The sequence below is a fragment of the Phyllobates terribilis genome, unplaced genomic scaffold, assembly GCF_046119375.1.
Source record: "Phyllobates terribilis strain yellow unplaced genomic scaffold, ASM4611937v1 Scaffold_116__1_contigs__length_5312468, whole genome shotgun sequence".
NCBI classification, from domain to species: Eukaryota; Metazoa; Chordata; class Amphibia; order Anura; family Dendrobatidae; genus Phyllobates; species Phyllobates terribilis.
The window spans coordinates 901,292-922,859 of NW_027362876.1; the positions used below are offsets into that span (position 1 = coordinate 901,292).

Here is a 21,568-nt window from a genome sequence, read left to right on the forward strand (position 1 = left end):
CACACGCGGCTCTGCTCCGTACACCTCGTACACGCGCGGCTCTGCTCCGTACACCTCGTACACACGCGGCTCTGCTACATCCACACTGTAAACCCCTCCTGACCCCACACATAAACTTCAGCTCATCCAGCACCATGACAACCAGCACAGCAGAGTCCTGCATCCACTGAGGCCCCTGATCATGTGACCCCTGACTCCTCCCCTCCTGTGACCTCATCACAGCTCCTGTGCGCACAGAGCAGCCATATATGTGGTGGCGGCTCTGCAGGTGGAGGTATGTGGAGACCCCATTACTGGGCGCGGGGGCATTAACCCCTTCAGCACCGAGACTCTTTTGGGGTCTTGTGTTGCCCCTTTATAAGAATCATAAGGTTTCTGTTCTGTTTCCTGTAATAGATACATACGACCCAACTATGGAGACAGGAAGGGAGGAAACGTATTGTTCTCATAGTACAGGACTTATACAGTATGTATGATGCCCCCCACAGTGTAATGCCTCCATTATGCCCCTTATGCAGGATGTATGATGCCCCCACACAGTGTAATGCCCCCATTATGCCCCTTATGCAGTATGTATGATGCCCCACAGTGTAATGCCCCCATTATGCCCCTTATTCAGGATGTATGATGCCCCCCACAGTGTAATGCCTCCATTATTCCCCTTATGCAGGATGTATGATGCCCCTACACAGTGTAATGCCCCCATTATGCCCCTTATGCAGGATGTATGATGCCCCCACACAGTGTAATGCCCCCATTATGCCCCTTATGCAGTGTGTATGATGCCCCCCACAGTGTAATGCCCCCATTATGCCCCTTATGCAAGATGTATGATGCCCCCCACACAGTGTAATGCCCCCATTATGCCCCTTATGCAAGATGTATGATGCCCCCCACACAGTGTAATGCCCCCTTATGCCCCTTATGTAGTATGTATGATGCCCCCACACAGTGTAATGCCCCCATTATGCCCCTTATGCAGTATGTATTATGCCCCCACACAGTGTAATGCCCCCATTATGCTCCTTATGCAGTATAATGTTCCCCCAGTATCGCCTGAAGTCCTGCAGATGGAATAATCCCTCTGGAGTTGGTTTTACCTTTGCCTGCTCCCCTACATGTATACCCTCGAGCATGTATACATGCATGTAGGGGATCAGGCCTTACTAGATATGGAGGCTTTGTACAGTAATATACCGCATGAGGATGGTATCAGAGGAGTAAGATATATCTTGAAATCGAGGTCAATAGAGTGTAGCAGACATAATTACTTCATGGAGGATCTTCTAAAATTCACTCTTACTCATAATTTCTTTCTTTTTGACAGGAAGTACTTCCTCCAGCTCAGGGGTACTGCGATGGGGAGCCTCTGTGCCCCCTCGTATGCTAACTTATTCCTGGGCTGGTGGGAGGAAATCACAATATTCTGGGATGATCCTATGTGATGGCATCCATATATTGGGGTATGGTATAGATATATTGGCACTATTTTTATCATCTAGTCAGAGACGAGTGAAGAATTTCTTGAATTTGTTAGAGAACTCAATATCCATAGAGTCGATCTTAGATTTACATCAGAGTTTAATTATTACCAGTTCTCTTTCCTGGATGTACTAATCAAGAAAGAACGGGATGGGACCCTAAGGACACTCCACTACCATAAACCTACAAGCACTAATAAACTATTGAAGTGGGAGAGTCACCACCCCATCATCCTTTAAAAAAAAAAAAAAAGCAATATCCACGGGCCAATTTTTACAGTTGAGATGAAACTGCTCTAATGTCACAGATATTAATATACAGGCAATAGACATGAACACCAAATTCATGGAAAAAGGTACCCACAGTACATTTTGGATTCCACACGATCGTTTGCAGAAACAAAGGAGAGACAGACACTCCTCCATACCTAACCAAGACACCAAGAAAAATATGGGATAACACCAGTAATAGGAACTTGTGACAATCAAAGTGACCTTAGCTTTAATATCCTCAGAAAGCCCTGACCGACCTGGACCTGAGGGTGCTGTGGGATCTACTCCCACAATAACTTTCAGAAAGGGTTGGTCTATTATGGACCGTTTAGTGCATAGTTTCTATAAAAACCTGCACCCAAGTGGACTTGGCTAGATAGAAGAATCTGTGGTTTCTTTAGATGTGGAGAAAGTTGTACATGTAATTGGATGAGACCATGTAAATCTTTCTCGAGTTCCTCTATAGGTGAAACCTTTTTCCAGAGGGATTATTCCAACTGTAAAACTTCAGGACTTGTATATATGGCCACATGCACCTGCCCCCTAGATTATGTATGCACGACTAAGAGGGAGTCTATATGGCGGGTGGAGGAGCATTTGGGCGAAATACGCCATGGTCAGGTCACCCCATTAGTGAGACACGTGAACAGTGTACACTGAGGTGAAACCGGAGACCTCTCCTTTTGTATCATTCAGGTGGTTAAACCCAATGTGAGAGGAGGTGATCACAATAGATGTATCCTCAAAAAAGAAATTGAGTGGATTTCCAAACTGGATTCAGGCACCCCTAAGGGACTGAATGAGCAAATTTCCTATGCCTGTTTTGTATGAATACAGCCCCATTCTGGATTACATTTTTGGGTTTTATACTCTACCCATTGCTACTCAGTTCCCTGTGAATGAGGTTCACATATTGTTTTACTTCATCAAGATATCTGAGCTTCTATATCAGAATTATTTCTTATCAGTTATATCCCACATACTATTTGTAACATACCTGGCGGCGTACTTGCATAGTGCACCATCTCCCACTATGCAAGATCGCAAACTTAATCTTCAGTTCAGTCTGCCAGCCTGGTTTCTGTTCTTGCTGTCTGCTTGTCCCTGTCCTGACTGCTTAGGGCGGCGGCCCGGTTACTTCCTGTTTCTTGTAGCTGCTGTCGGCACACGCCTATTGCTGTCTGTCACTGGATATTTAAACCAGCTCCACCCTGAAGCTGGTGCCTGAGAAACTCTTACCTTCAGAGGGCTCCTTGCCTCTGATGTGCCAGGTCCCGTCCCGTCCCGTTCTGCTCTTGCCTGTCCACCAACCTGGGGGCTGTATTCCCAGGCCTGTCTGAACACTCCTAGCCTGTTTGTCCGCCTCTCTGGGGGCTATATACCCAGACTCGCTCCTGTATCTTGTTGCAGTGTCAGTTCCTGTCTGAACACTCTCCTAGCCTGTTTGTCTCTGTGTCCGTATCTTCCCTTTTCCTGCAGTCTCTGAACCTGCACCTAACTCCTACTCGTTGTCTCTGTACTTCTGTTGTGAGTTTGGAGTCCACTCGCTACTTCATTGCAAGTACCTTGTGTGTATCTGGTTCTGCTTTTCCCTTCCAGTCTGTTCAGTGTGAACAGAGCCCTGTCCTCTCTGCTCTGCCTTGCTCACCGCTCAGGCGGTTCCTTCTTCTTCACCGCTCCGGCGGTTCCTTCCTGCTCTGCCTTGCTCACCGCTCCGGCGGTTCCTTCCTGCTCTGCCTTGCTCACCGCTCCGGCGGTTCCTGCCTGCTCTGCCTTGCTCACCGCTACGGCGGTTCCTGCCTGCTCTGCCTTGCTCACCGCTACGGCGGTTCCTGCCTGCTCTGCCTTGCTCACCGCCCCGGCGGTTCCTGCCTGCTCTGCCTTGCTCACCGCTCCGGCGGTTTCTCCCTGCCCTGCTTGCTCACCGCTCCCGCGGTACCTCTCTGCTCCGCCTTGCCCACCGCTCCAGCGGTTCCTCTCTGCTCTGCTTGTCTACCTCATCTGCGGTTCTGTTCCTGAATCCCAGTTTGTACTGGACCCTATCCAGCCTGTGCTCCAACCTGCTAGTACCTCCCCGTCTGCACGCCAACCGTACTTGTCAGTACCCTCCTGTCTGCATACCAGCCGTGCCTGCCAGTATCCTCCTGTCTGCACTCCAGCCGTGCCTGCCAGTGCCCACCTGTCTGCATGCCAGCCGTGCCTGCCAATTCCCACCTGTCTGTGTGCCAGCCTAACCTGCCTGTTCCTGTATTCCCCGGTGTGGGTCAACAGCCGTGTCCGGGGTCTGGCCTGGAGTAGCACCTGGTCCCTCTGCTCGGTTCCACCCTGGTGCACGGCGTCGTTAGCCCTTCGTGCCACCTTGGTCGGATCGGGTTGACGCTTAGTTACGGCCCTCCAGGCACTTTCCGGTTCATGGCACAGTGGAATCACTAAATCACGCACACGCCAGTCAGCCATGGCGTGTGCATAACACTGTTTAGTAATACACAAGGATCACCACACTTGTTAATCTCTAATTATGCAATAGGGGTCAAATATGACCATTTAGGAATATACTGTGGGCCACCGTCCCATATTTTTTGTAGCGATAAAGTAGATCTACATGCCTGTTGCATGATGGGAGGATGTGCAATACTTGTTTTTAGTCTCCCATGACACTGATCTCAGAGAGAGGACTTTTCTGTTGGTGGAATGCAATCCTATACCATGTGTGCTCCGGCGTGGAATGCAGACATCTGGGCATGCGCATTTGTGGACAATGATCCTAGAGGCGCTCCTGCGTGGAATGATAACTATGGGCATGCACAGTCACATGTATGAGTGGCGCGGCGGCAATCGGTTTATCTGGCGTTTCAGTGTAAAGCACGTCACTTCCCGACATGCACACTAGGGGATGGACATTATCAGACCTCTAGCTCATGAGAAGTAGCTTAGGTGCAGTACATTATTGTAGACAGACTCCATTCTGTATATCCTGTGACAATTCTCCTCTAGGAATGGGAATGGGCCTCCTAGTCTGGGAGGGGTTTTGGATGAAGTGGGCTATTTAAACATGGACACCTGGCTATTAGGCACACTAAGTAGCAGAAGAATGAGGGGTCGCTCACTGTTTGTGGTGGGTGCTCAGAAGAAAAAATGTATATACTGTATCAAGAAAACTTTGGCACACCAGTAATTATGCTTGAAAAAGTTTTAAATTTTTATTTACATGTGCCCCTTGTTTCACAAAACAGGGCGTCAGCCCAAAATAATAGTAAAGCAGACCAACGTTTCGACCTTTAGGACGGTCTTTCTCAGGGTCATCACTAGACATAAACAAACGAATAATTAATGCGGAAATCCATATACATTGAATTCCATTATATAATGTGTGAACAACAGGAAAGCAAAAATACATGGATATGGTAAAGTCTATATATAGTATGCACCAAAATTCGGGTCTATTATTCCATAGAATAGAAAAAAACAGAAGAAGCTAAGTTTTATAGGAAAAACTCTATATGGGTCAAATTATATGCTAGTGGATCTATACCTCATGGGAGGCCAAAGGGTCTACCAATACATTAACTGGAACTAGTTGTACACAAAATGAGGTTCATATTACCAGTTTGAGAATGCTGTCTCACTCAGAGTTAGAGAGCTGGAAGTGTCCTATGTAACACAAAAATATGGATTATATTCTCAAGATAGCATACAAGGTCAGCAGTGGCTAGTATATATATAAAAAAAACACTCACGGTCCCATTTATTCATTAGTGGTATCATACCTGTGCCTGGGGTGAGGGTGGATAAGGCTGCACGTGCTGTGGGGAAGTGTGGAATACTAATTCCTTTTATATTCAGTCCCGCAGTCTCATTGGTGGTTCTGGTGGAGGCGCGTTCTGCATGAACAGAGCGCGCTATGTACTAATGCCTTGAGGACCTACAGGTCCTTCAAGTCACGTGTATCGCGACTTCCTGTCACATGACTCGTGACTTCCGGGAGCGGGGGAACACATATGTGTTCCATAGCCTCCGCTACATCGTAGCGTTATACTGCAAGGGGGAGGAACTGAGTCACCAATGTAGTGTGCAGGTGCGTGCACAGTGATTAAAGGGGAAGGAAACCCACCATCAAGGTGCACAGAAAATAGTAGTTATCCATTAATAAACGGAGAAAGTGCGGTCCTTTATGAATGAGGGAGTGAAAATCCGTTATTAGCCAGGCACCCTGGAATGCAGTGAGATGGGACACTGGTAATATTAATGGGTGACCTAAATATGAAAGAGAGGAGAAAACAGATGAGAAATATAGTTTATGAACCTTGAATAAGACAAATTATATACAGTGTGGACAAATAGACAATATAGGAAAACAATAATAGAACCTACTTATTGTAAAGTACATGCATTTTAATACTAATGATCAAAACAGTGTTTCATATTCCCTATTGAGACCTTTGGGATATAAGGTCTGAAGGGTGTGAATCCAGAAGGATTCACGCTCCTTCAACCTTCTAATCCGATTGCCACCTCTTACGCCCTGTTTTGTGAAACAAGGGGCACATGTGAATAAAAATTTAAAACTTTTTCAAGCATAATTACTGGTGTGCCGAAGTTTTCTTGATACAGTATTAGGCACACTATGCTGAACATCATGAATTATCATCACTGTATCAAGCCTCCTGATGAACCTATTGGGGAAACGCATTGAGGCGGATTATTGAAACATTCTCTGAGTACCATACCCTTTCCTTTATACATATCGTAGGGGTTTTTCTCACTTGGGTGCGACGGGAGGAAAACATGAGGCATGTTCCTTTAAAAGTTCATGTGGGTTTATTGCTTCATAAACCCAGAAGCCAAACAGAAAAGCAAATAGCCTTTAGATCAGGCAAACAAAGTAAATGTTCTTAGCAGGTCTCTGCTCAGCCAGGCTTGTGTGGCACACAAGCTGGGGTAGCGTCCAGTGTCCTGGCTTGGTCTGAAGACAAACATACACAGGAGGTCTTCTCCCTCCAAACACACAGACCATGTGCCAAACAGCAGCCTCCATTTTATAGGCTGCTAACCACACCCAGAGGTGAGGTATGTGGGTAGCTGGACCCGCCCATTCTCTTTTAGCTACCCTTAACCCGGCTCCCAGGTGCACCAAACGATCCTCTTAGTGCTTATGTGCCCTAGAGAAACACTCCGGGTTACATCACAGAGACTATCCATCTCTGTGATAACTCCCATCGACTACGCGACCATTAGCCACCTTACATGCATCCCCCCTCTGCCTTAAGCCATGGGGCTTGGGACCTTCTTCTACCAGACAAGGGATTCTGGAGAGGGCATCGGCTTTACCATGTAGCTTCCCTGCTCTATGTTCTACATGGAAGTGGAAGTCCTGTAGGGCTATAAACCAGCGGGTGACCCTGGCATTTTTCCCTTTGTTTCCGTTATCCATCTGAGTAGGGCATAGTTGGATACTAATTTAAATTTTCGACCTAACAGATAGTACCGTAAGGTGTCCACTGCCCATTTTATGGCCAAGCACTCCTACTCTATGACTGAATAATTTTTCTTGCAGGAGGACAGCTTTCTACTCAGGTAGAGGACAGGGTGCTCCTCCCTGTGTATCTCCTGGGAAAGGACTGCTCCTAAACCGACATCTGAGGCATCTGTCTGGAGTATAAACTCCTTCTTGAAGTCCGGGGCAACCAGGATCGGTTGCCTACACAGAGCCAGTTTCATCTCTTGAAAGGCCATCTCCGCCTCTGCAGTCCACTTGTCCATGGCTGATTTTGTCCCTTTAAAGGAGGTCAGTCAGGGTTGCGGCCATCATGGCGAAGTTTGGGATGAATTCTGTAGTATCCCACGATTCCCAGGAAGGCTCTGACTTGCTTTTTCTACAGCGGTCCACTTTAGTAATTTGGGGTTTTATCTTGCCTCTACCCACTACATATCCGAGGTACTTGGCTTCTTATTTCCCCATGGCACATTTCTTCGGGTTTATTGAAAACCCTGCCTTTCTCAGAGCATCAAACACAGCCTGGACTTCTTCCAGATGACTCTCCCAGTCTGGTCTAAAGATAATAATATCGTCCAGGTATGCTGCGGCATATTTCTTATGGGATGCAAGCATGCGATCCATGGCTCTCTGGAAGGTTGCAGTGGCCCCCTGCAGTCCAAACGGCATCTAGATATACTGGAAGCATCCGTCCGGCGTAGAAAACGCAGTCTTCTCTTTGGCTCCCTGTGCCATGGGGATCTGCCAATATCCCTTCGTCAGATCCAAGGTGGTTATTTACCTTGCTGGCCCAAGCCTCTCGATCAGCTCATTGACGCATGGCATGGGATATGCGTCAAATTTGGAGCCCTCTTTCAACTTCCGATAGTCGTTGCAGAATCTCCACTCACCATCGGGCTTTGGGACCTAGACGATCGGGCTCGACAACCGTTCTTGGATTCTTCAATGATACCGAGCTTCAGCATACGAGCCACCTCTTTTGGAGATCAACTCTCGTTGCTCCTCCGGTATCCGATAGGGCTTCAAGTTCACCCGCACATGTGGCTCCGTCAGAATCTCGTGTTCTATGAACCTTGTGCAGCCCGACAATTCCGAGAATAGATCCTGGTTCTTCTGCAGCAACTCCCGACACTGCTGTTTCTCAGCCTTCATTAGCGTTTCCGCTATTGCGCCAACGTCACCTTCTGGGTTGCCCAGCAAGCATGGAGCTTCCACAGCTTCTCTGTCTTGCCACGGCTTGATGAGGTTGATGTGGTATATCTGGTATGGCTTACGTCGTCCCGGTTGATGAACCTTGTAGTTCACTTCACCCACTTTTTCCAACACCTCATATGTCCCTTGCCACTTAGCCAAGAACTTACTTTCCACCGTAGGAATTAGCACGAGGACTTGGTCTCCCGGATTGAGTTGCCTCACTCTGGCTGACCAGTTGTTGACTCTGGCATGAACTTCTTGTGTCTGGAGGAGATGTTCTTTTACGATGGGCATCACCTTTTGCAATCATCTCCTACATCAGAGCGACGTGCTCGATAACGCTCCTGTGGGGCGTGACCTCTGCTTCCCAGGTTTCCTTTGCGACATCCAGGAGACCCCGCGGATGTCGGCCATGCAGGAGTTCGAATGGCGAGAACCCTGTAGAGGCCTGTGGAACCTCTCGGATGGAGAACAGATATGGTAGGAGACAGTCCCAGTTTCTACCGTCCCTTTCTATGACCTTCCTCAGCATACTCTTCAGAGTCTTGTTAAACCGTTCGACAAGGCCATCTGTCTGAGGATGGTATACTGAAATCCTCAGTTGGGAGATTTGCAGGACTTTGCATAACTCCCTCATCACCTTACTCATAAAGGGAGTTACCTGGTCGGTGAGTATCTCCCTTTGGTAAGCCTGTTTGGGAAAACACGTGGACCAACTTGCAGGCTATACTCTTTGCAGAGGAGTTTCTCAGTGGAATCTTTTCAGGATAGCGTGTGGCATAGTCCAGGATAACCAATATATATTTATGCCCACGAGCAGATTCAACCAGGGGACCGACCAAGTCTATATCAATTCTCTCGAACGGCACTTCAATAATGGGCAAATGGCACGAGGTGACTTCGAAAGTGAGATGTAGGAGTGGTTAACTGGCACGTAGGGCAAGACCTGCAATACTTAAATATTTCATGGGGACATCCGGGACAATAGAACCTCTGCACGAGACCTCCAATATGAGACATAGATGTATAGATTCACATTTCTATCACCTGTATGTCCATATTAGAGGTCAGATAAGTCCCAGCGGGTGACAGATTCCCTTTAATCAGCCATGGGGTAGTCGGTAGAGTGGATTCCCTTTAATAAATACTCACTAAGCCCCATTCTTCGTGCAGATACTAATGAATCCAGGACCTATGAGATTTTTAACACATGATAGTTGGATAGTTAGAGGCGTACCATCCATAGTAGCAGCCCACACGGCCACTATGGTGTCCATGAAAAAACACAGAATTTGAGCTTGGTTTTAGTTGGTATCCATGCAGCACATAAATGTATGTTTACTAGGGCCATTAATCAGAAATAAAACCTATAAGAAGAAAAATAGTCATAAAGCATGCTGTAAATAAATAAATTAAAAGCAAAAGTGCATTTAAATAAAATAGGGTTCTTAGCAACACTGTTTTTGATCAAAAATAGCATGAAAGCTATCCCACCATGGCAAGGTGAACCCATTTGGGATAGGCCTGCTATGTATAACAAAAACCTTACCATGTGTCGGCCTCAAACTTCTGTGTGTGAATCAGACATGAGATCTAACGTGATAGAAGATTATAGTCCGGGGAAGACGGGAAACATTCATATAGACGACCGGTGAAGATGTAGTCAGTGATGGACTCTGGCTAAATATGTTTCTAGAGCCGTAGTAGAAGATGAATGTCGTCCTCATCATGAAGTAGTTATTTCTCATATTATGTGTATTGAATGTCTCCTGCAGTATTGCTAATGCCGATTGCAGTGTTGGTAAATGAGGCGAGAATTAGCTTTATGGCAGATGAGTCTTTGAGAAACGTGTTCAGCTACAGACTCCAAGAAAGAAACTGCTTGCTGTCTGTGGCCTAAAATATATAGGTTTTATTACTAGATGTAAAGAAGAAAACTAAATACTGTAAAATAATATATCTCCTCATATGTTTCCTTTTATTATCTCCAGTAATTGTATTATTACACAGGATTTTTATGATGTTACATAGGCTCATCATCTTCTCATTCAGGTCCCTACAATATCAGATCCTCTCAGTGAAGATCTTCTATTTAAGAGAATTTTCCTTATGGACTCATCAAAGATGGATATGGACAGAGACAAGATGGTGGAGAGGATATTACACCTCAACCTAGAGATCCTCTTCCGGCTTACTGGAGAGGTGAGAGATTCTGATGACGTCACATTACATCATTCTTATCTATGGGAATAACAGATGGACAGAACTGGAGAGGTGAGGACTCTGGAAATGTCTGTAGTGAGATTTATTAATGTGTCTCTCCATAACCAGGATTACACATTAGTGAAGAAGACCTCTAGTGTACGCTGTCAGGCCCCTGTGTCTGAGGGATGGGAAAGACCCCTGAGCCCAATCACAGGGCCTCCATCTCACCCCTTGATACATGAGGACATCAATGACCAGAAGATCCTAGAACTCGCCTACAAGATGATCGAGCTGCTGACTGGAGAGGTGACACTGCTAGGAATACTGGGACATTATACAGTAACACTATGAAAGGATCGGGGGGATGACTGTATCATTGTATGTGTCAGGTTGCTATAAGATGTCAGGATGTTGCTGTCTATTTCTCCATGGAGGAGTGGGAGTATTTAGAAGAACATAAAGATTTGTACAAAGACATCATGATGGAGGTTCCCCAAACCCTCATATCATCAGGTAATAGAGAGGACTAAATACACACAGCCTATAATTATCTGTATGTAAAGAATGAATTCAGTCCCTATACGTGTTTCCTCCAGATATATCCAGTAAGAGGACAACACGAGACAGATGTTCCCATCCTCTTCTTCCACATGACTGTAAAGAAGAAGATCCCAATGTTCCTCAGGATCATCAGGTAGATGGAGAGAAGGTGTCATGAGATCTCCCCTATGATGTGTAGACGGCTGTGAAGGTCTTGTGTTCGGTGGTGATTTATCCACCAGTATTATATGTTTTATACTTGTGTAATGAGAACGGTGGAGATGGCAGGATTAGAGCTGATCATAGATATAACTTCTCATCTATTTGTGACTTTTATAATATTTGTTTCAGGGTGAAGATCTGACCCATATTGATACTACAGAGACATATGTGAGGGATGATGAGCGGTGTAAAGAGGAGATTCCTACATATGACTACCCAGGTGAGTAGTGACCACTAAATGCAGAGAAGTCACAGATTCTTCTCAGTCAGCGGCTGTGGCTGCTTTATCAGTGGTGTAGTCCGGCTGTATCACAATCGTGTGATCACCATTTTGCCACTAGACCAAAACATTCTCCACCCAAAACTGTTCAAATGATTTTGGGCCTTGAAAGCCCTTTTCCATAGAACTTACAACCTGGAGGATCCACCTACCCCCTGGGATTAGGAGACGCTGACCGTTACCTGCCCCGATTTGTAAACCACAAAGCCAAATGACAGCGTACATAGAAAGTGCTGACAAGTTAGAAAATCGCTTGAAGAAAAATATTATGATGGGCCTGTAAGAGAAAGCGGAGGGTAATGATGCTGTTGGCTTCCTAGAACCCTGATATCTTATTGGATGAATCTACCTTCTCTCCCTTCTGTGCTATTTAATGTTCTCATATGGTCCCTACAAGACCAGGTCCAGTCTTTCTTGGCAAACTTTACTTTTATGATCTATAACATTAAATGTGGAGTGAGGGCCAAGTGTGAATTTCTGTACAATAACAACAGAGTTTCCCTTTATCCTGAGTTTTCAATTTCTTTTAAAACCGACTAACTTCAAACAGGACTGTGATAAACTATACAGAAAACATTACACCTGTGCCATGATATATCTCTAAGCTAAATTTAAGACACCTCAGCTCTGCAGTATTATAAAAAGTTCTGTTTGAACGTCTAATATTTCTTCTTGAAACTCATCCGACAGAAAATATTGTTCCTTACTATAGTTTAGATTCCCAAGAGCCACCGAGCCCCATACTCCAATAACCCCAGAGAGATTTCACCATTAGTTACTCACTACTTACTGATGGAGACTGATGAGTTTGATCATTTCAGTAGATGTGTTTTTGTCTATACTCACAGTTTTGACTACAGTAGTTGGTTCCCAAAATACTCTGATTTAACCCCTTCCTGCAGTCAGTTTTTTGTTCCTATCAGGGCCCATTTTTCAAATCTGACGTGTGCCACTTTGCTGATAACTTTGGAATTCTTCACAAAGGATAATAGTAACAAATGGACCTTACAAATTATATTCCAACTTCTCTTGAATCCAACAATACCCTATATACAGTTGCACACTACTGTCTGGGCACATGGCAGGTTGAGAAGGGGAGGAGCGACACTTAGCTAATAGATTGCAGACACAATGTATTGGGGACACTGTTCGTGGTCACCTGGCAGCTCAAAAGATGGCTACCACGAATAGGCTTGGCGCTATCTACTCCATTTTCCAGATCTCAGGGTTTGCCTTGCTCATCACACTTTAACCCCTCTACATGGATTTGGACATAGACAGAGACCCCCTGAGCTTGGGCCGCAGTGTTACCTAATGGTCTGTGGTGTGAGATGGCAAGAAGAATAGTCAAGTAGTCAGATCAGAACATGGAGGTCAGAGAAAATACAAAATCACACAAGAGTAGTCAGTAAACTTACCAGGGTCATAACAGGAAACAAATACACAAGTCGGGAGCTGAGCACAGAGGACTGAACCAGAGGAGAACAAGGCTGTATCTGGCAGCTTCCGGCAATATGCTTCCAGCTTTAGTAGGGTGCGGTGCTTTCCAGTTGGCTGAAGCAGGAAGCAGATTACTCCGGCTGGACAGCACACACACCCATACTGCCTGACTGGATGGTACTACTGGTCCCAGCAACCCTAATCTTAGTGGCTGGACAGAGCCTGTGCGCCCAGAGCTTCTGGTTCTGACGTCTCTTCCATCACCAGCGCCGCCTGCAGAATGATTAAGGCAGCTCCTGGTGACAGAAGCAGACATTGAAGGAGCAGATCCCAGGGGAGATGGGACCCACCATTTGCACAAGCCCTAATGTGACCAAATTGCAGAAAACCAGAGCAGTAGAAATCACCATAAAGTGACTCCATTTTGGAAATTATAACCCTCAGTGAAATAATCTATAGGAGTAGTGACTATTTTGACTCCACAGGCACTTTCTGGAAATGTTGGAGATTGAAAATTACAAATATATAATTTCATTACCCAACACATTGTGCCCAGATTGTTCTCCAGGAGACACACACCATCAATTAAGTGGGTTCTTCTCACTATAGTAATGTCAAATACATGGATGCTAAATGTCGTTTGGGCACACTGCAAGGCTCAGAAGCGAGGGGGAGATCTGACTTTGGGAGAGTGGATTTTGCTGGATCGGTTTATGGAAGCCATGTTGATTTTCAAGAGTCTTTGAGCCACTAATAATGTGGAAACCTGGTTTTCCATTGAGAGATGATAGACCTGAGAGGGGACTTCTATTAGTCTGTGAAATGTTATTTGTAATGCACACGCCCGGGCTGAGCGGCTTGTGCGTGTATATGTAGTGATTCCACTGGACCGTGCCGGAGAGTGAATGCCTGGAGGGGCGTTACTAAATATTCACCCGATCCGACCAGGGTCGCACGACGGCATACGACGCCAGTGCACCAAGGGGGAACCGAGCAGAGGGACCAGGTGCTACTCCAGGACAGACCCCAGACACTGCTGTTGACCCACACCGGGGAACACAGGAACAGACAGGCTAGGCTGGCACACAGACTGGTGGGTATAGGCAGGCACGACTGGTATGCCGGCAGGCGGGTATGCAGGCAGGGGGGTACAGGCAAGCACGGCTAGAGTGCAGACAGGGAGGCACTAGAAGGTAGGAACACAGGCGGGATAGGACCCAGTACACACTGGGACTCAGGAACAGAACCACAGACGTGGCGGACAAACACAGCAGAGTGAGGCCGCCCAGAGTGGTGAGCGAGAGCAGGGCAAGACGAGACCGCCTAGAGTGGTGAGCGAGAGAAGAGCAGGACGAGACCGCCTAGAGTGGTGAGCGAGAGAAGAGCAGGACGAGGCCGCCTGGAGCGGTGAGCGAGAGTAGAGCAGGACGAGGCCGCCTGGAGCGGTGAGCGAGAGTAGAGCAGGACGAGGCCGCCTGGAGCGGTGAGCGAGAGTAGAGCAGGACGAGGCCGCCTGGAGCGGTGAGCGAGAGTAGAGCAGGACGAGGCCGCCTGGAGCGGTGAGCGAGAGTAGAGCAGGACAAGGCCGCCTGGAGCGGTGAGCGAGAGTAGAGCAGGACGAGGCCGCCTGGAGCGGTGAGCGAGAGTAGAGCAGGACGAGGCCGCCTGGAGCGGTGAGCGAGAGTAGAGCAGGACGAGGCCGCCTGGAGCGGTGAGCGAGAGTAGAGCAGGACGAGGCCGCCTGGAGCGGTGAGCGAGAGTAGAGCAGGACGAGGCCGCCTGGAGCGGTGAGCGAGAGTAGAGCAGGACGAGGCCGCCTGGAGCGGTGAGCGAGAGTAGAGCAGGACGAGGCGAGCAAAGGGTCGTTGAGCAAGAGTAGAGCAGGACGAGGCCGCCTGGAGCGGTGAGCAAGAGTAGAGCAGGACGAGACCGCCTGGAGCGGTGAGCAAAGGGTCAGAGCAGAGCGAGACTGCCGGAGCAGCGAGCAAAGGGTCAGAGCAGAGCTAGACTGCCGGAGCAGCGAGCAAAGGGTCAGAGCAGAGCTAGACTGCCGGAGCGGCGAGCAAAGGGTCAGAGCAGAGCGAGACTGCCGGAGCGGCGAACAAAGGGTCAGAGCAGAGCGAGACTGCCAGAGCGGCGAGCAAAGGGTCAGAGCAGAGCGAGACTGCCGGAGCAGCGAGCAAAGGGTCAGAGCAGAGCGAGACTGCCGGAGCAGCGAGCAAAGGGTCAGAGCGGGACGAGAACCGCAGGAGCGGAGAGCGAGGCTGGGCAGAGGGACAGGGCTCTGTTCACACGGAACAGACAGGAAGGGAAAGGCAGAACCAGATACCCACAGGGTACTTGCAGTGAAGTAGCGAGTGGACCACAAACTCACAAACGGGAGTACAGTGACAGCGAACAGGAGTTAGGTACGAGTTCGGACTCTGCAGAAAAAGGAAAGGTACGGACATAGAGAAAAACAGGAAACAGGCTAGAAGAGTATTCAGACAAGAACAGACACAGTAGCAAGATACAGGAGCGCGTCTAGGTATGCAGCCCCTAGAAGGCGGAAGGAACAGGCTAGGAGCGTGTTCAGACAGGACAGACGAGATACAGGAGCGGGTCGAGGTATGCAGCCCCTAGAAGGCGGAAGGAACAGGCTAGGAGCGTGTTCAGACAGGCCTGGAAATACAGCCTCCAGGAAAGGCAGGCAAGCAAACACAGAAAGGGACCTGGCACATTCAGAGTGCAAGAGCACACTGAATGAAACACAATGCTCAGGCAGGGTTTCCTGGGAGGAGCTGGGTTAAATACCAGGTGACAGACAGCAATAGGCTGAGGACGCACAAGAGGTGTGCCCGCAGCAGGTACAAGAAACAGGAAGTGATCGGGCGCCGCCCTTAAGCAGCAGAAACAGAGGCAAGCAAACAGCATGGAGGGAAGCCAGGCTAGCAGACTGGACTGGAGATCAAGTGCGCGCTCTTGCACAGTGGGAGATGGACCACTATGCAAGGACGCCGCCAGGTATGTTACATTATTGTCCTGGTGAATAAAGTCGGATAACATAAGGCAAACTTTAAAAAAAAATCACAGAAAAAGATACAGCCTTACTAACCCCAAATCATATAACAAATGCACTAGCAGGATGCAGAAGATGCCCATGATAAAGGTGGGGGCAGCGCAGGTGCAAAATACTGATGGCGCAACCACTCACAAACCTACCAATTCATGGAGGGGGTGGTTGCCTAGTATTAAAGATGCACACAGATGAAGCTTGCATAGGACGCCAGTCACACAGGTAGGTGTGATGCACAGTGTCTGGCTTAGGATAGTGATGATGTCTATACTATTAGATCAGGAGGGCTGCCCAGCACTATATAAGTGCACCCCACATGGACAGACACCCCAGTACACCCAACCAACACTAAAATGCTAGTGCATTTGTTATCTGATTTGGTGTTGGTAAGGCTGATTTATCTGTGACGTTTTCTTGGTAAATAATGATACTTTTACATAAAGTACATTTTTACAGAGAGTTTAAATAGAAATGTTCATCAATATAAATTTTAAGGATATGTTATTCATAAATAATAATTGGTTTTATTCTTGGCAGATGACTGTACCAGGAGATCAGAGGAACAGCTGACATCTTCAATTTTTAAATCAGATGATCTTGAGAATCCGCAAGATACAATTGAATTGAATGCCATTATTCCAGATATACCATCATCCCTTCACAGCAAAGATCTGTCATCTGAATCATTACTGACTACTAAGGAAAGTCAAAGTCACAAAATAATCATTAAAAAACAAACTGCTCCTAATTCAAAGAAGCCATTTTCATGTTCAGAATATGGAAATAGTTTTTCCCTCGAAAAGTCTTTTCTTAAACATCAAAGCATTCACACAGCAGAGAATAGATTTTTTTGTTTCAAGTGTGGGAAATTTTTTAACCAGAAGTCAAATCTTGTTAATCACCAGAGAAGTCACACAGAGGAGAAGCCATTTTCTTGTTCAGAATGTGTAAAATGTTTTACAGAGAAATCAATTTTAATCAGACATCAGAGAACTCACACAGCAGAGAAGCCTTTTTCCTGTTCAGAATGTGGAAAATGTTTTAGCCGCAAATCAACTTTGGTTAATCACCAGAGAACTCACACAGGGGAGAAGCCTTTTTCCTGTTCAGAATGTGGAAAATGTTTTAGCCGAAAATCAGTTTTGGTTAAGCACAAGAGGATTCACACAGGAGAGAAGCCTTTTTCCTGTTCAGAATGTGGGAAATATTTTAGCCGGAACTCAGGTTTGCTTAAGCACAAGAGAATTCACACAGGGGAGAAGCCTTTTTCCTGTTCAGAATGTGGGAAATATTTTAACCAGAAATCATATTTGGTTAATCACCAGAGAACTCACACAGGGGAAAAGCCTTTTTACTGTTTAGAATGTGGGAAATGTTTCATGCAGAAATCAGATTTGGTTAAGCACAAGAGAACTCACACAGAGGAGAAGCCTTTTTCCTGTTCAGAATGTGGGAAATGTTTCATGCAGAAATCAGATTTGGTTAAGCACAAGAGAACTCACACAGAGGAGAAGCCTTTTTCCTGTTCAGAATGTGGGAAATGTTTCATGCAGAAATCAGATTTGGTTAATCACCAGAGAACTCACACAGGGGAGAAGCCTTTTTCCTGTTCAGAATGTGGGAAATATTTTAACCAGAAATCATATTTGGTTAATCACCAGAGAACTCACACAGGGGAGAAGCCTTTTTCCTGTTCAGAATGTGGGAAATGTTTCATGCAGAAATCAGATTTGGTTAAGCACAAGAGAACTCACACAGGGGAGAAGCCTTTTTCCTGTTCAGAATGTGGGAAATATTTTAGCCGGAACTCAGGTTTGCTTAAGCACAAGAGAATTCACACAGGGGAGAAGTCTTTTTCCTGTTCAGAATGTGGGAAATGTTTCATCCAGAAATCAGATTTGGTTAAGCACAAGAGAACTCACACAGGGGAGAAGCCTTTTTCCTGTTCAGAATGTGGGAAATGTTTTGTGAAGAAATCATCACTTCTTAGTCACCAAAGTATTCACACAGACAAGAAGCCATTTTCATGTTCTTAATGTGGGAAATGGTTTACACGGAAATCAACTCTTAAAGGGAAGGTGCTGCATTTTTACATTATGTAAAATAAATTGAAATGTTAAATTCCTTAATGTTATAACATATTTTCAAGTGCCCAGTATTTATAGTTTATTTTTTATTAATTTGTTTTGCAGCTACTGGGGGCTGCCATCTTGCTTTTCAGGAGTGTAAGAGTTACTACACTACACTCACACTCCTTCAAATACGGCAGCCCTGAACATAGGCTTCAGCGGTCGGATGCCGACCCTATCTGTAACATTGTAGCCACATTAGCTGTGAACTGGGCACGCCTCTGTGGGCTGCTCAATTCACAGCTGTAGGTGTGTCTAGGTGCCATTTCATTGTGGCCCAGAGCTTCCACACTGAGGACATGTAACTGGAAGCTTTTTACACACACACACACACACACACACACACACACACAAGCTCCCCAAGCTCTGCTCTCATATTCTCCCATCCTCCACTGCCTGTGCTGTAAAGCTATGGACCCTCACCGCTGCACTGTTTAGTCTCCTCGGTCCTGGCCTCTCAGCTGCTCTCTTCTCCACTGCGTGCAGCTCTTCTCCTCAGGTCCACGTTGCTCCACAGTCCGTTGTCTTCCTTCTGCTTGCTCTTCTGTAAATATACTGAGATCCACTGCCTGTTTAGCAGCTGGTTGAGATTAGATCACAGTGCCGTCACCAAGAAACTGGCGGTGCATTGTCTCTAGTCTTTATTCTGCCTCCCCCACTTTTGGGTGTAGTATAACACCTAAAAGGGGAGGGAAACATTGATGTCTCAAGGACACTGCCCCAATTTTGCAGCTAACGTAATGCAAGTAAGCATTACTGTAGCTGCTTGAGGTCTATACAGGAAGATGCTCCCCCTAGCTGCAAGTATAGGTAATCTTTTTTTTTTATATATAGATATTTTGCATGTTGCAGTGTTTGCAATCTATGCAAACACTGCATTACAAAGCTTAAATTAATATTATAATGTTATTTTCACAAAAAGAAAAAAAAAATTGATGGCACCTTCCCTTTAATAAACTTCAGAGAAGTCACACAGGGGAGAAGCCTTTTTCATTTTTAACCGAAAATTGCATCTTCATAAAGGGGTTGTCCACTACTAGGACAACTCCTTCTCATTCCTCATGTTTGGCCTTGTTAAAATAAAAACACTCATACGCACTTCCTGTTCTGGCGCCGTTCCATTGGTGTCACAACTCGCTTTTCCGTAAGGCTGTTACATCCCACAAGATTGTTACATCACACAATCCTGCTCCCAATCATCGCCACCTTCAGACGTATTGTACATCAACAGGAAGGACATGGCCTGGACATAGCACCAAGAGAATGCACACACTGAGAGCCCTCTCTTCAGACCGTGTTCTTGGGGGAATTATAAGCAATTTACAGCCTCAAACATGACTTTCGATATGGGAAAGAAAGAAGAGATCAGAGGTTAATCTGAGGTCCTCCACCTCTGTCAGCATGTCTGGTATGCAGTGTTTCTTATGGAAGGTCTTATCTTCCTGCTCCGGAGCTATTACTGCCTCACCTCAGCATGGAAAAAGAAGCAGTCTTAACCCTCATGATGCCAGACAGCTCCAGGCTGTATGTCCTGCACCAGCTTCTCTCTTAATGTAGGCCTCACAAGAAAATAGCTCCACAAATCTCCCTGTACTCTCACCAAAGCCCCCATACTGTGCAGTGCTTGCTTCACAGGGACATTTACCCCCCAACCACAGGTTATTCTGATATGGGGAACAACATAACTTATTTGTATATCAGATTGCATCTATCCCTACTAAAGAAGATATGGAGCAATATATTCAGAGGCTGGAGACCACATCCAATACTGAAATACGTCCCCTCACTTCTATCCTGTCACAGCTTACTGACAAGGTACAGGGATTACAGGATAATGTCGTCCAAGTTAGAGGCCATCATAATGCTCAGAAACTAACACTGAATCTTCACAGCCAGTAAATAAACCACCTGTTTAATATGGTTGATGATCAAGAAAATCACAATAATATCTGGATAAGGGGTGTACCTGAAAGCATCAATGCACAAGTGATTCTGCCCACACTGCGATCATTATTCATAATATCCTTGGTGATTCTATTGATAAGGAGCTGGAGATTTATAAGGCGCACCGGACAATAGGCAATCATGGCCCAGATCCTGAGCGTCCAAGGTACATTATCTGTCACATACAGTACAGACCAAAAGTTTGGACACACCTCATTTAAAGATTTTTCTGTATTTTCATGACTATGAAAATTGTACATTCACACTGAAGGCATCAAAACTATGAATTAACACATGTGGAATTATATACTTAACAAAAAAGTGTGAAACAACTGAAAATATGTCTTATATTCTAGGTTCTTCAAAGTAGCCACTTTTTGCTTTGATGACTGCTTTGCACACTCTTGGCATTCTCTTGATGAGCCTCAAGAGGTAGTCACTGGAAATGGTTTTCACTTCATAGGTGTGTCCTGTCAGGTTTAATAAGTGGGATTTCTTGCCTTATAAATGGGGTTGGGACATCAGTTGTGTTGTGCACTGATAGTCCTACTGAATAGACTGTTAGCTGCTTTTTTCTTGCCATAATACAAATTCTAAGTAAAGAAAAACGAGTGGCCATCATTACTTTAAGAAATGAAGGTCAGTCAGTCCAAAAAATTGGGCAAACTTTGAAAGTGTCCCCAAGTGCAGTTGCAAAAACCATCAAGCTCTACAAAGAAACTGGCTCACATGAGGACCGCCCCAGGAAAGGAAGACAAAGAGTCACCTCTGCTTCTGAGGATAAGTTTATCAGAGGCACCAGCCTCAGAAATCGCAGGTTAACAGCAGCTCAGATTAGAGACCAGGTCAATGCCACACAGAGTTCTAGCAGCAGACACATCTCTACAACAACTGTTAAGAGGAGACTTTGTGCAGCAGGCCTTCATGGTAAAATAGCTGCTAGGAAACCACTGCTAAGGACAGGCAACAAGCAGAAGAGACTTGTTTGGGCTAAAGAACACAAGGAATGGACATTACACCAGTGGAAATCTGTGCTTTGGTCTGATGAGTCCAAATTTGAGATCTTTGGTTCCAACCACCGTGTCTTTGTGCGACGCAGAAAAGGTGAACGGATGGACTCTACATGCCTGGTTCCCACCGTGAAGCATGGAGAAGGAGGTGTGATGGTGGGGGATGCTTTGCTGGTGACACTGTTGGGTTGGATGTATTCAAAATTGAAGGCATACTGAACCAGCATGGCTACCACAGCATCTTGCAGCGGCATGCTATTCCATCCGGTTTGCGTTTAGTTGGACCATCATTTATTTTTCA

General features: G+C 46.1%; 1 pseudogene; it reads left to right on the forward strand.

Moving 5' to 3' along the window:
* Nucleotides 1-213: 213 nt before the first annotated feature.
* The window catches only part of LOC141201450 (uncharacterized), a 35,271-nt pseudogene continuing 13,916 nt past the window's right edge, over nucleotides 214-21,568 (forward strand).